Genomic DNA, 13,284 nt, shown 5'->3' on the forward strand with positions numbered 1-13,284 from the left:
CAGATGGCAGTGGTGGAGCTGCAGGAGTACCAGAAGACTGCAGACCCGAGTGATTTGTTGCGAGCCAAGAAGCCCGCTACAGAATCAGCCTTTCAGTCGTCTGGTGAAACGCAGCCGGTTCACATTCACCCGACCGATTCCAGTGCTGCTCTGACTCATATCTCAACAACACTCGACTCCAAATAGGAAGAAGCGCTCATCCAGTTCCTCCGTGAGAACTGGGACATCTTTGCACGGAAGCCTTCCGACATGTCGGGTGTTCCCAAGGGGCTGGCTGAGCACCGCCTACGAGTCGACTCAAAAGTGAAACCTGTCAAAGAACATCTCCGACGGTCCGCCGTCTAGAAGAGAAACGCTATTGGTGAGGAGGTGGCTCGGCTCTTAGCAGCGGAGTTCATCCGAGAGATTTACCACTCCGAGTGGCTCGCCAACGTTGTCATGGTCCCCAAGAAGGACAAGTCACTTCGCATGTGCACTGACTTTAAACATATCAATCGGGCCTGCCTGAAAGATCATTTTCCTCTCCCCCACATCGACCAGATAGTCGACTCGACTGCGGGATGTAAGTGACTGTCTTTTTTAGACGCCTATTCCGGGTACCATCAGATCCGTCTGTATGGACCTGACGAGATCAAAACAGCTTTCATCACTCCATTCGGGTGCTTCTGTTATGTTATCATGCCATTCGGCCTCAAGAATGCCGGAGCCACATTCATGAGGATGATTCAGAAGTGTTTGCTCACTCAAATCAGTCGGAATGTGGAAGCATACATGGATGATATTATGGTCAAGTCACGGAAGAGTTTCGACCTGCTGACTGACCTTGCTGAAATCTTTGCCAACCTCAGGAGGTATGATATCAAGCTTAATCCATCAAAGTGCACATTCGGAGTTCCTGGCGGAAAGTTACTCGATTTTCTCGTTTCCGAATGGGGAATCGACGCCAATCCAGAAAAAGTCGGTATTATACTCCGGATGAAACGTCCTATGCGAGTGCACGATGTCCAAAAGCTTACTGGTTGCTTGGCCGCTTTAAGTCGATTCATCTCTTGTCTCGGTGAAAAGGCATTGCCTCTTTACCGATTGATGAGGAAGTCAGACAAGTTCGAGTGGACTCCTGAAGCTGATGCAGCGTTTGCAGAGCTCAAAGCTCTGCTCTCCACCCAGCCGGTGCTTGCTGCCCCAATCAGCAAAGAGCCTTTGCTGATTTACATCGCAGCCACGGGACAAGTCGTCAGTACGGTACTTACGGTCGAGCGGGAAGAAGAAAGAAAAGCCTTCAAAGTTCAGCGCTCAGTATATTATGTTTCTGAAGTTTTGACCCCATCAAAGCAAAGATATCCTCATTATCAGAAGCTTGTATATGGGATTTATATGACCACAAAGAAGGTTGCTCACTACTTCTCTGATCATTCCATTACAGTCGTCAGCGACGCTCCATTGTCAGAAATCCTGCACAACAGAGATGCAACTGGTCGAGTGGCAAAATGGGCGATTGAACTCCTTCCTCTAGATATCAAGTTTGAGGCAAAGAAAGCTATCAAGTCCCAAGCAATAGCAGATTTCGTCGCCGAGTGGATTGAACAACAACTGCCGACTCAGGTTCACTCGGAGCATTAGACCATGTTCTTCGACGGTTCCAAAATGCTAAATGGTTCCGGTGCCGGGGTAGTATTGGTCTCCCCCCAAGGAGATAATCTCAGATATGTTCTTCAAATCCACTTCGATTCCTCCAATAATGAAGCAGAATATGAAGCACTTTTATATGGGTTGCGCATGGCCATTTCACTCGGCGTCCGTCGCCTCATGGTCTATGGCGACTCAGATTTGGTGGTTAATCAAGTGATGAAGGAGTGGGATGTCAGAAGTCCAGCCATGACTGGTTATTGCAATGCGGTGAGAAAGCTAGAGAAGAAATTCAAGGGGTTAGAACTTCATCACATACCCCGACTAAAAAATCAAGCAGCTGATGATTTGGCGAAAATATGTTCCAAAAGAGAAGCCATTCCCAGCAATGTGTTTTTGGAACACATCCACACACCATCAGTTCAGGAGGATCCCTTCACTGAAGAAGCCCCGCAGCCAAAAAGTGCCACGGATCCGATTGAAGTTGAAGTTCCGGCTGTGGTCGACCTGATCATGGAAGTTTTGGTCATCACTCCCGACTGGATGGTACCGTACATCGCGTACATCCTAAGGAAAGAACTCCCAGAGGACGAAGAAGAGGCTCGACAGATCGTCCGTCGATCCAAGGCCTTTACAGTCATAAAGGGACAGTTGTATAGAGAAAGCGCGACTGGAGTCAGTCATAAGTGTATAACACCAGAAGAAGGTCAGATAATCCTTGATGATATCCACTCGGGGACCTGTGGTCATCATGCGTCCTCTCGGACCATTGTGGCTAAAGCATATCGAGCGGGATTCTACTGGCCAAGGGCGAATGAAATGGCGAAAGAGATAGTCGACAAATGTGAAGGATGTCAGTTTTACTCCAATATGTCGCACAAACCCGCGTCAGCCCTGAAAACCATTCCACTCGTCTGGCCCTTCGCTGTTTGGGGACTGGACATGGTTGGACCACTGAGAACGGGCAGGAGCGGCTTCACTCATGTGCTAGTAGCAGTTGACAAGTTCACCAAATGGATTGAAGCTAAGCCTATCAAGAATCTTGATGCTTGCACTGCTATCAGTTTCATCAGAGAGTTGATATTCAGATATGGAGTTCCGCACAGCATCATCACTGACAATGGGTCAAACTTCGATTCTGACAAATTTAGAGCCGTTTGCGCCTCTCAAGGCACACGAGTCGACTACGCTTCAGTCGCTCACCCCCAGTCGAATGGACAAGCGGAAAGAGCAAACGGCTTAATTCTCAAAGGACTGAAACCCCGACTGATGCGCGATCTCAAGCACGCAGCAGGTGCATGGGTCGACGAGCTTCCATCAGTTCTTTGGGGATTGAGGACAACCCCGAACCGATCGACTGGAAGAACCCCATTCTTTCTGGTCTACGGAGCCGAACCAGTTTTGCTGAGTGACCTGCTTCACAATGCACCCCGAGTCGAGCTCTACTCTGAAGATGAAGCAGAACAAGCCCGGCAGGACGCAGTCGGCCTCCTGGAAGAAGAAAGAGAAATGGCCATGATCCGATCAACCATCTATCAGCAAGACTTGCGTCGTTTCCATGCCAGAAATGTGAAGAGTCGAGCCTTCCAAGAAGGAGACTTGGTCCTCCAAGTGGATCAACAGAAACCACACAAACTCGCTCCTACTTGGGAAGGTCCCTTCATAGTCACCAGAGTCCTCCACAATGGAGCGTACCACCTTTATAACGTCAATTGCCAGATTGATGAGCCACGAGCCTGGAATGCGGAGTTGCTCCGCCCCTTTTATACTTGAATTCTCACTCGGATGAGATGTAATAAGAAAAACTTCTGTAGTTTATTTATCAAAGACAAGAGCGTTATAATTTTCCCAGTGATTGTTATTGTATTTGTTTGCGTGAGAAATCCCCCAGTGGGTGGCTTAGCTGCGAATCTGTTTCGCCTAAGTTTGTAAAAATAATTTCCTACCGAGTGGTGAGCCAGCCTCTCACTCGGAGGCTTAGCTGCGAACCCGCTTCGCCTAAGTATTTGAAAATCCTACTGAGTGGTGAGCCAGCCTCCCACTCAGGGGCTTAGCTGCAGTCCAGTACTCGCCTAAGTATTTGAAAATCCTTCCAAGTGGTGAGCCAGCCTCCCACTCGGGGGCTTAGCTGTAGTCCAGTACTCGCCTAAGTATTTGAAAATCCTACCAAGTGGTGAGCCAGCCTCCCACTCGGGGGCTTAGCTGCAGTCCAGTACTCGCCTAAGTATTTGAAAATCCTGCTGAGTGGTGAGCCAGCCTCCAACTCGGGGGCTTAGCTACAGTCCAGTACTCGCCTAAGTATTTGAAAATCCTACCGAGTGGTGAGCCAGCCTCCCACTCGGGGGCTTAGCTGCGATCCAGTACTCGCCTAAGTATTTGAAAATCCTACCGAGTGGTGAGCCAGCCTCCCACTCGGGGGCTTAGCTGCCGTACAGTACTCGCCTAAGTATTTGAAAGTCCTACCGAGCGGTGAGCCAGCCTCCCACTCGGGGGCTTAGCTGCAGTCCAGTACTCGCCTAAGTATTTGAAAATCCTACTGAGTGGTGAGCCAGCCTCCCACTCGGGGGCTTAGCTGCAGTCCAATACTCGCCTAAGTATTTGAAAATCCTACCGAGCGGTGAGCCAGCCTCCCACTCGGGGGCTTAGCTGCAGTCCAGTACTCGCCTAAGTTTGAAAAATCCTACCGAGTAGAGAGCGACCCTCCCACTCGGGGGCTTAGCTGCAGTCCAGTACTCGCCTAAGTTTGAAAAATCCTACCGAGTGGGGAGCGACCCTCCCACTCGGGGGCTTAGCTGCAGTCCAGTACTCGCCTAAGTTTGAAAAATCCTACCGAGTGGAGAGCGACCCTCCCACTTGGGGGCTTAGCTGCAGTCCAGTACTCGCCTAAGTTTGAAAATCCTACAGAGTGGAGAGCGACCCTCCCACTCGGGGGCTTAGCTGCAGTCCAGTAGTCGCCTAAGTATTTGAAAATCCTACCGAGTGGTGAGCCAGCCTCCCACTTGGGGGCTTAGCTGCAGTCCAGTACTCGCCTAAGTATTTGAAAATCGTACCGAGTGGTGAGCCAGCCTCCCACTCAGGGGATTAGCTGCAGTCCAGTACTCGCCTAAGTATTTGAAAATCCTACCGAGCGGTGAGCCAGCCTGCCACTCGGGGGCTTAGCTGCAGTCCATTACTCGCCTAAGTATTTGAAAATCCTACCGAGTGGTGAGCCAGCCTCCCACTCGGGGGCTTAGCTGCAGTCCAGTACTCGCCTAAGTATTTGAAAATCCTACCAAGCGGTGAGCCAGCCTCCCACTCGGGGGCTTAGCTGCAGTCTAGTACTCGCCTAAGTTTGAAAAATCCTACCGAGTAGAGAGCGACCCTCCCACTCGGGGGCTTAGCTGTAGTCAAGTACTCGCCTAAGTTTGAAAAATCCTACTGAGTGGGGAGCGACCCTCCCACTCGGGGGCTTAGCTGCAGTCCAGTACTCGCCTAAGTTTGAAAAATCCTACCGAGTGGAGAGCGACCCTCCCACTCGGGGGCTTAGCTGCAGTCCAGTACTCGCCTAAGTTTGAAAATCCTACCGAGTGGAGAGCGACCCTCCCACTCGGGGGCTTAGCTGCAGTCCAGTACTCGCCTAAGTTTGAAAAATCCTACCGAGTGGAGAGCGACCCTCCCACTCGGAGGCTTAGCTGCAGTCCAGTACTCGCCTAAGTACGAAACACATCCCAATCCGCAAGGACGACGAGGTGCAGGTCGACTGCCACCTTCTCCTTGGGAGCTTCGCCACAAATACAACATGCGTTCCATCCCAATCCACAAGGACGACGAGATGCAGGTCGACTGCCACCTTCTCCTTGGGAGCTTCGCCACAAATACAACGTGCACTCCATCCCAATCCGCAAGGATGACGAGGTGCATGTCGACTGCCACCTTCTCCTTGGGAGCTTCGCCACAAATACAACATGCGCTCCATCCCAATCCGCAAGGACGACGAGGTGCAGGTCGACTGCCACCTTCTCCTTCGGAGCTTCGCCACAAATACAGCGTGCGCTCCATCCCGACCCGCAAGGACGACGAGGTGCAGGTCGACTGCTACCTTCTCCTTCGGAGCTGCGCCACAAATACAAAAGTTGTCTCGAGTGAAGAATGAGTTCCACTCGATGGAGAATTCATGAAGATGTTCAATGATAAACCAAGTTCAGATAAATCCTAAAGGTTCCAAGCAGCGAATCAAAGGTACTCGGGCACCATGCCCGAAGGAGTTTAACGGTTACAAAAACTACTTGGCATTCCGAGGCAAATTTAAAGCGTATCCAAGTTTCATAAGATTGTTCACTCGGCCGGAGGAGGGCTGGCAGGCTCCACGAACGAGTCCAGATCGATCCCATCAGCGATCCGAGTAGCGGCAACAATGAAAGTCTCCATGAAGGACTGGAAGACGTGCTTTTTGGTGTTAGCGACTTTGATCGCAGCCAGCCTGTCTTCACGAGCCTCCTTGCAATGGACTTGCACCAGGGACAGCGCCACATCAGCACCACACCGGGCGGAGGATTTCTTCCATTCTTGCACTCGGCCAGGGATCTCGTTCAGTCGAGTCATCAGAGATTCCAGATCATTCTGAAGCGTCGCCCCCGGCCAAAGCATCGAGTCGATTCAAGAGACAACCTCCATCAGGCGTGCGAGGTAGCTTGTGGCGCTGGCGATACGGGACTCCAGTCGGAGCACGTTCATCGCAGTTTCGTCATAGACCCGGGAAGCGATAGGGTCCAGACCCGTCTCGACCCTTCTAGTTTCTTCATCAAAGTCTTGACAAAGTTCTGCAGCCAAAAGTCAGTTCAATCAACCAAGCAAAATCCAATGGCAAGCATCAACACAGTCGGATTAAAAGAAATACCTCCCAGCACGAGATAAAGCTTCTTGGCAAGAGCCCTCAGATAAGCTTCTGTGTCGTTCCTCTTGTGGATCGCAGACTCCAACTTTTCGTTCAGGGCGACCTTATCCTTCTTCCGGCTGGTCACTTCGCGGTTAGCTTCATTAAGATAAGATGTCAGTCTAGTCACCTATCCTTCAAGCGTTCCGACTGAAGCAAGCTTCTCGTCCGCGAGAACGGTTTTGTCTTGGGCTGCTTTTTGCGCGGCGGCGAGGTCCGAATCCTTCTTGTCCAGAGCCAACTTCATTTTCTCTACAAAAGAAATAATCAAATCAAAAAAGAGACCAAAGAGATATATTGAAGTTCAGTCGGCAATCAGCTACCTTCCATACCAGCGGCCTCGTCTTGAGCTTTTTTCAGATTTTGCTGAGCCAATTCCAGGTCAAGGCTTAGCTGGATCTGCTGTTTCTCCAAGTCAGCAAAGCGAGCTCCAAGATCACAAGATTTCTGCAATCAGGGAGGGGAAGTTATTTTACAGCGAAACACGACAAAGACAATAAATACTAAGACTACGATTGACTGCCCGCAGTCCACCATAGTCTTGGGGACTACACCCAGTGGGTGCACTTTGCGTGCCCCCACCGGTTCGGTTTACACTCGACATGGCCAGACCAGATCGAGAGAAAGAATAAAAATACAAAGACTACAGTCGACTGCCAGTAGTCCATCGTAGTCTCGGAGACTACACCCAGTGGGTGCACTCAGCGTGCCCCCACTAGTCCAAAAATTCAATCGATGCACCCAGTGCGTGTACAGATGGAAAGATTTTCGGAAAGAGAGTCTTCAGATAGCATATCCTAACAGAACAAGCGGTGACCAACTGACCTGAACATTGCTTTGGAGAGTCGAGCTGGCGTCATAGGCGGCCTGACTGGCGTCCCGCACCGCCTTCATCTTCTCCATCATAACACCCGCCTGGCGTATGGCTTCCTTGGCAGCATTCACTTTGTCCTCTGGGACATGATGGATCGCAAAAACTGAAGGTGGGTCGGCAGGAGCTTGAGCAGTCGACGAAGAAGGCAGGGCACTCGACAATGGTACGGTGAAGGTAACAGAACCCCGATTGGCATCACTAGCGTCCTGAACGACTGGTTCCTCCATCGGCGTCGACTGTGGCACCTTGCTTGCAGGAGCTTTCCTATTTTTCCTTGTCAAAGGCCTCTCAGGCTCTTCATCATCATCATCGGGGAGGTCAATAATGTTAGGAGCTGTTCAAATATCAATCGCCAAAATCACATCACCCAATGGTACACATTGCAGTTGAGTCGACCAAATAAAGACAAAATGACATAAATCATACCCAGATTGGAAGTGACTGCATCCTCCATTACCTCATCCTCATCCCTGTAAGCTGAGGTCCCGGAAGTAGCAGCACTGCCAGTTCCAAAGTTCGTCTGGTTAAATCAAGAAAAAATAAACAACACGGAGCGTCGAGTGAATACAAAGGGAGACACTCATGCAGAAGCGACGGGGATGTCAATCTTAATCTTCGGCAACACCTTCCGAGGCTTCTGCTCTGCAACTTTGGGATGCTTTGACGCTTTTTCAGTTGGGGTTGGTGAAGATGTCTGAGGACGCTTTGAAGACTGACCAGTCTGAGCAATCGCCTTTTCACGGGCGCTCGGTCGTTCTTGGTCAAGCTTGGATCGCCTCTCCCTGCGAGGAGGCGACTCGACTTCTTCTTCGTCACTTGAGTCGTCGCTTTCTTCGTCCCCTTCTCTGTCAGAATGCCATTTGGCACTGTCGCCGCCGCTCGCCTCTCCTTCCGGGTCTTGCTCTTGCTCTCCGTTGGGCACTGAGTACATTTCGATAAGGGCCTGAAAGAAAGCAGGGAGAATAAAGTCAGTCGACGCAGTATAGACAGCTGCGCGAGTGAATTCAGGTTATAATCAAAAGCTCAGAATCGAACCTTTTTTGGTTCATGGGGCTGGTCGAATGGAGGAACTCTCCTGGCTCCCCTGGGGTTGTCCTTGTTTCCGGTGATGCCCGACAGCCACCCCTCCAGTATGTCGTCATCGACCTCCTCCGGGTGAATCCGAGTGGTGTCGTCAAGACCCGAATACATCCACATCTGATGGTCTCGAGCTTGAAGAGGCTGGATGCACCGCCGAAGGAAAACCTCCAAGAGATCCATACAAGTGACCCCGTCACGGATAAGCTGGACCACTCGTTCGACCAGCACCCTAACTCGCGCCTTCTCCTCCGGGATCACCTTCAAAGAGGAGGGTTTCCTCACTCGGTCCATGGTAAAAGGAGGGAGGCCAGTCGGCTGCCCTGGCGTCGGTTGGTCTTTGCAGTAAAACCAGGTCGACTGCCATTCGCGGACCGAGTCGGGAAGAATCATGGCCGGAAAGGAACTTTTCCCTCTCATCTGAACACCAAGACCCCCACACATCTGAATCACTTGTGTTCTCTCATCACTCGGATTGGCCTTTTTCACCGTCTGAGAACGACAGGTGAAAATGTGCTTGAAAAGACCCCAGTGAGGCCGACAACCCAAGAAATTCTCGCACAAAGACACGAAAGCAGCGAGATACACGATTGTGTTGGGAGTGAAGTGGTGGAGTTGTGCCCCAAAGAAATTCAGAAATCCCCGAAAGAAAAGGTGAGGAGGCAAGGAAAACCCACGGTCGACGTGGGTGGCAAGGAGAACGCACTCACCCTCCCGAGGTTGCAGCTCGGATTCCTTCCCCGGAAGCCGCGCCGATCCATGGGGGATCAGTCCTCCGTCGGCTAGGTCGTCGAGGTCTTCTTGGCGGATCGTCGAGTGGATCCAGTCGCCCTGGATCCAGCCCTTCGGCAGGCCGGCTCGTGAGGAAGATCCACCCCGACTGGTCGCCTTCCCCTTCGCCTTTGCCGTCGCCTTCTTCGCCCGCTCCAGAGCCGCCATCTTCTCCTTCCCCATCATCGCCAGCGAGACACGTACGGAGCGGCGGCGCTGGGGCGAGAACGAGCGCGATGAAGAAGCCTGAAGATGAGGAGAGGAAATGAGAACGCATTGTTCAAGAAACCCCGGTCCGACGCCTTATATGAGGTTACTTCCGAGTGGCTGACTGGTAGGCCCGAACGATCCTGTCAAATCCCGCAACAGTCGCACGCGCGATACGTGGCAAAAAAGGTGGCGTGGAGATTGAGGCGGCTCCGCCCTATGCCATCCGATTACTGCGGCCTCCCCCATCCCGCGCGCTTCCCAAAATTCGAATCCCACGAAATCCGCGGGCAGCAAAACAACTTGTCAGACGGAAGATCTCCTCCACACCGTCACTCGGAGCTTTTCAAGTAAAGAAACTCACTCAACAAAAAACTAAGAATGGATCAAGGCGACTGAAAAGGAAGTTGCTGTCGTCACTTAGGTTCATTGATCCGAAACAAGATATGCTCATGGCATGAAAAATGAGTCGGAGAAGTTCTCAACTCCTTCCCCACTCAAACCTCGATCCATTCGGGGGCTAATGATGAAGCTATGTACCTAGGGTAGGGTCATGGACCTGTCCTAATTGCCCTACCCAAGGACATCTCTAGAAGAAATCACCTTTCAATCGACTTGGAGGTGTTCCACTCGATAGACTCGAAGACACTCGACCAAGAAGCAATCACTCGACCAAGATCCAACCACTCGACGGCCAGGAGACCTAAAGTCACTCCACATGCTAACGGTCGGTAATTAAGTAGCTTTTATGGTCATCATAGCACTTTATTAGGGGCGTTACCAGTAACGCCCGACCTTAATGTACATAAAACCCTGCATAACTGAGGGCCGGAGGGGTCTGGCGAACTCTATATAAGCCACCCCCCTCCTTAGTGTAAAGGGTTCGGATCCCTGTAATTCATACACACATAATCCAGTCGACCGCCTCCGGGCTCCGAGACGTAAGGCTATTACTTCCTCCGAGAAGGGCCTGAACTTGTAAACCTCGTGTGCTTACAACTACTCCATAGCTAAGATCTTGCCTCTCCATACCTACCCCCCTACATTACTGTCAGACTTAGAACCACGACATCACCCTCTTATTAAAAAGCACTAGCTGGAGAGCGCAGCTGTCATTCGCATTCATCACTGTTAATTTATATTGGGTATGACTATGATTGGATCTCTTTTACCATGAATTACAATGTCTAGTCAGTCCTTGATCTTTAAAGGTGCTTTGCATTTATGTTTTGCAGTCTCAGAAAGGGCTAGCGAGATACCATCTTGTTAATCATATTATGATTGTTTTGAGAAAGAGTTGTCTTCTGAGATTTATTATTATGACTTGCTACTTGATTATGCTATTGATATGAGTAATGATGAGACCTGAGAATTATTGCAAATGTGGTTAGTTATGATCTATGCTGAAAACTTGAATGCTGGCTTGACATAGTTACGACAACAGGAGCAAACAGAGTTTGTAGAAGTTTTTCTTTCTTTCAGTTTGTCAACTGAATTGCTTGAGGACAAGGAAGGGTTTAAGCTTGGGGGAGTTGATACATCTCCGTCGTATCTACTTTTCCAAACACTTTTGCCCTTTTTTTGGACTCTAACTTCTATGATTTGAATGGAACTAACCCGGACTGACGCTGTTTTCAGCAGAATTACCATGGTATTGTTTTATGTGCAGAAAACAAATATTCTCGGAATGACCTGAAACTCCACGGAACATCTTAGAAAAAATAAAAAAAATCCTCGCCAAAGATGAAGACCAGGGGGCCCACACCCTTCTCACGAGGGTGGGCCCCCCCCCAGGGCGCACCCCCTACCTCGTGGGCCCCCTGTTGCGTCTCCGACTCCAACTCTACCTCCATATATTGAGTTTCGATGAGAAAAAAATCAGAGAGAAGAAATCATCACATTTTACGATATGGAGCCGCCGCCAAGCCCTAAAACCTCTTGGGAGGGCTGACCTGGAGTCCGTTCGGGGCTCCGGAGAGGGGGATTCGTCGCCGTCGTCATCATCAACCATCCTCCATCACCAATTTCATGATGCTCACCGCCGTGCGTGAGTAATTGCATCGTAGGCTTGCTGGACGGTGATGGGTTGGATGAGATTTATCATGTAATCGAGTTAATTTTGTTAGGGTTTGATCCCTAGTATCCATTATGTTCTGAGATTGATGTTGCTATGACTTTGCTATGCTTAATGCTTGTCACTAGGGCCCGAGTGCCATGATTTCATATCTGAACCTATTATGTTTTCATGAATATATGTGAGTTCTTAATCCTATCTTGCAAGTCTCTATAGTCACCTACTATATGTTATGATCCGGCAACCCCGAAGTGACAATAATCGGGACCACTCCCGGTGATGACCATAGTTTGAGGAGTTCATGTATTCACTATGTGCTAATGCTTTGTTTCGGTTCTCTATTAAAAGGAGGCCTTAATATCCCTTAGTTTCCAACAGGACCCCACTGCCACGGGAGGGTAGGACAAAAGATATCATGCAAGTTCTTTTCCATAAGCACGTATGAATATATACGGAATACATGCCTACATTACATTGATGAATTGGAGCTAGTTCTGTGTCACGCTATGTTATGACTGTTGCATGATGAACCGCATCCGGCATAATTATCCATCACTGATCCGGTGCCTATGAGTTTTCCATATACTGGTTTACGCTTATTTACTTTCCCGCTGCTACTGTTACAATCACTAAAAATACCAAAAATATTACTTTTGTTGTCTTTACTTTTGTTGCCGCTACCACCACTATCATATTACGTTGCTACTAAACACTTTGCTGCAGATACTAAGTTTCCAGGTGTGGTTGAATTGACAACTCAGCTGCTAATACTTGAGAATATTCTTTGGCTCCCCTTGTGTCGAATCAATAAATTTGGGTTGAATACTCTACCCTCTAAAGCTGTTGCGATCCCCTATACTTGTGGGTTATCATTGAGCAATTGACAGAATTGAGCATAGTTATGAGAATATCTAGGCATGATCATGTATATAGGCATCACGTCCGTGACAAGTAGACCGAAACGATTCTCATCTACTACTATTACTCCACTCATCGACCGCTATCCAGCATGCATCTAGAGTATTAAGTTAAAAACAGAGTAACGCTTTAAGCAAGATGACATGATGTAGAGAGATAAATTCATGCAATATGAAATAAACCCCATCTTGTTATCCTCGATGGCAACGATACAATACGTGCCTTGTTGCCCCTTCTATCACTGGGAAAGGACACCGCAAGATCGAACCCAAAGCTAAGCACTTCTCCCATGGAAAGAACTACCAATATAGTTAGCCAAACCAAACGGATAATTCGAAGAGACTTGCAAAGATAACCAATCATACATAAAAGAATTCAAAGAAGATTCAAATATTATTCATAGATAGACTTGATGATAAACCCACAATTCATCGTTCTCAACAAACACACCGCAAAAAGAAGATTACACCGAATAGATATCCATGAGAGAGGGGGGGGGACTTTGTATTGAGATCCAAAAAGAGAGAAGAAGCCATCTAGCTACTAACTATGGACCCGAAGGTCTGAGGTAAACTACTCACACTTCATCGGAAGGGATATGATGATGTAGAAGTCCTCCGTGATGACGGCCCTCTCCGGCGGAGCTCCGTAACAGGCCTTAAGATGGGATCTCGTGGATAGAGAAAGTTGCGGCGGTGGAATTAGGTTTTTGGCTCCTCTTCTGATCGTTTGGGGGTACGTAGATATATATAGGAGTAAGAAGTACGTCGGTGGAGCACCGAGGTGCCCACGAGACAGGGGCCCCGCCCCCCACCCTCGTGACCT

The sequence above is a fragment of the Triticum aestivum genome, chromosome 7A (genome assembly GCF_018294505.1).
Source record: "Triticum aestivum cultivar Chinese Spring chromosome 7A, IWGSC CS RefSeq v2.1, whole genome shotgun sequence".
Lineage (NCBI taxonomy): Eukaryota > Viridiplantae > Streptophyta > Magnoliopsida > Poales > Poaceae > Triticum > Triticum aestivum.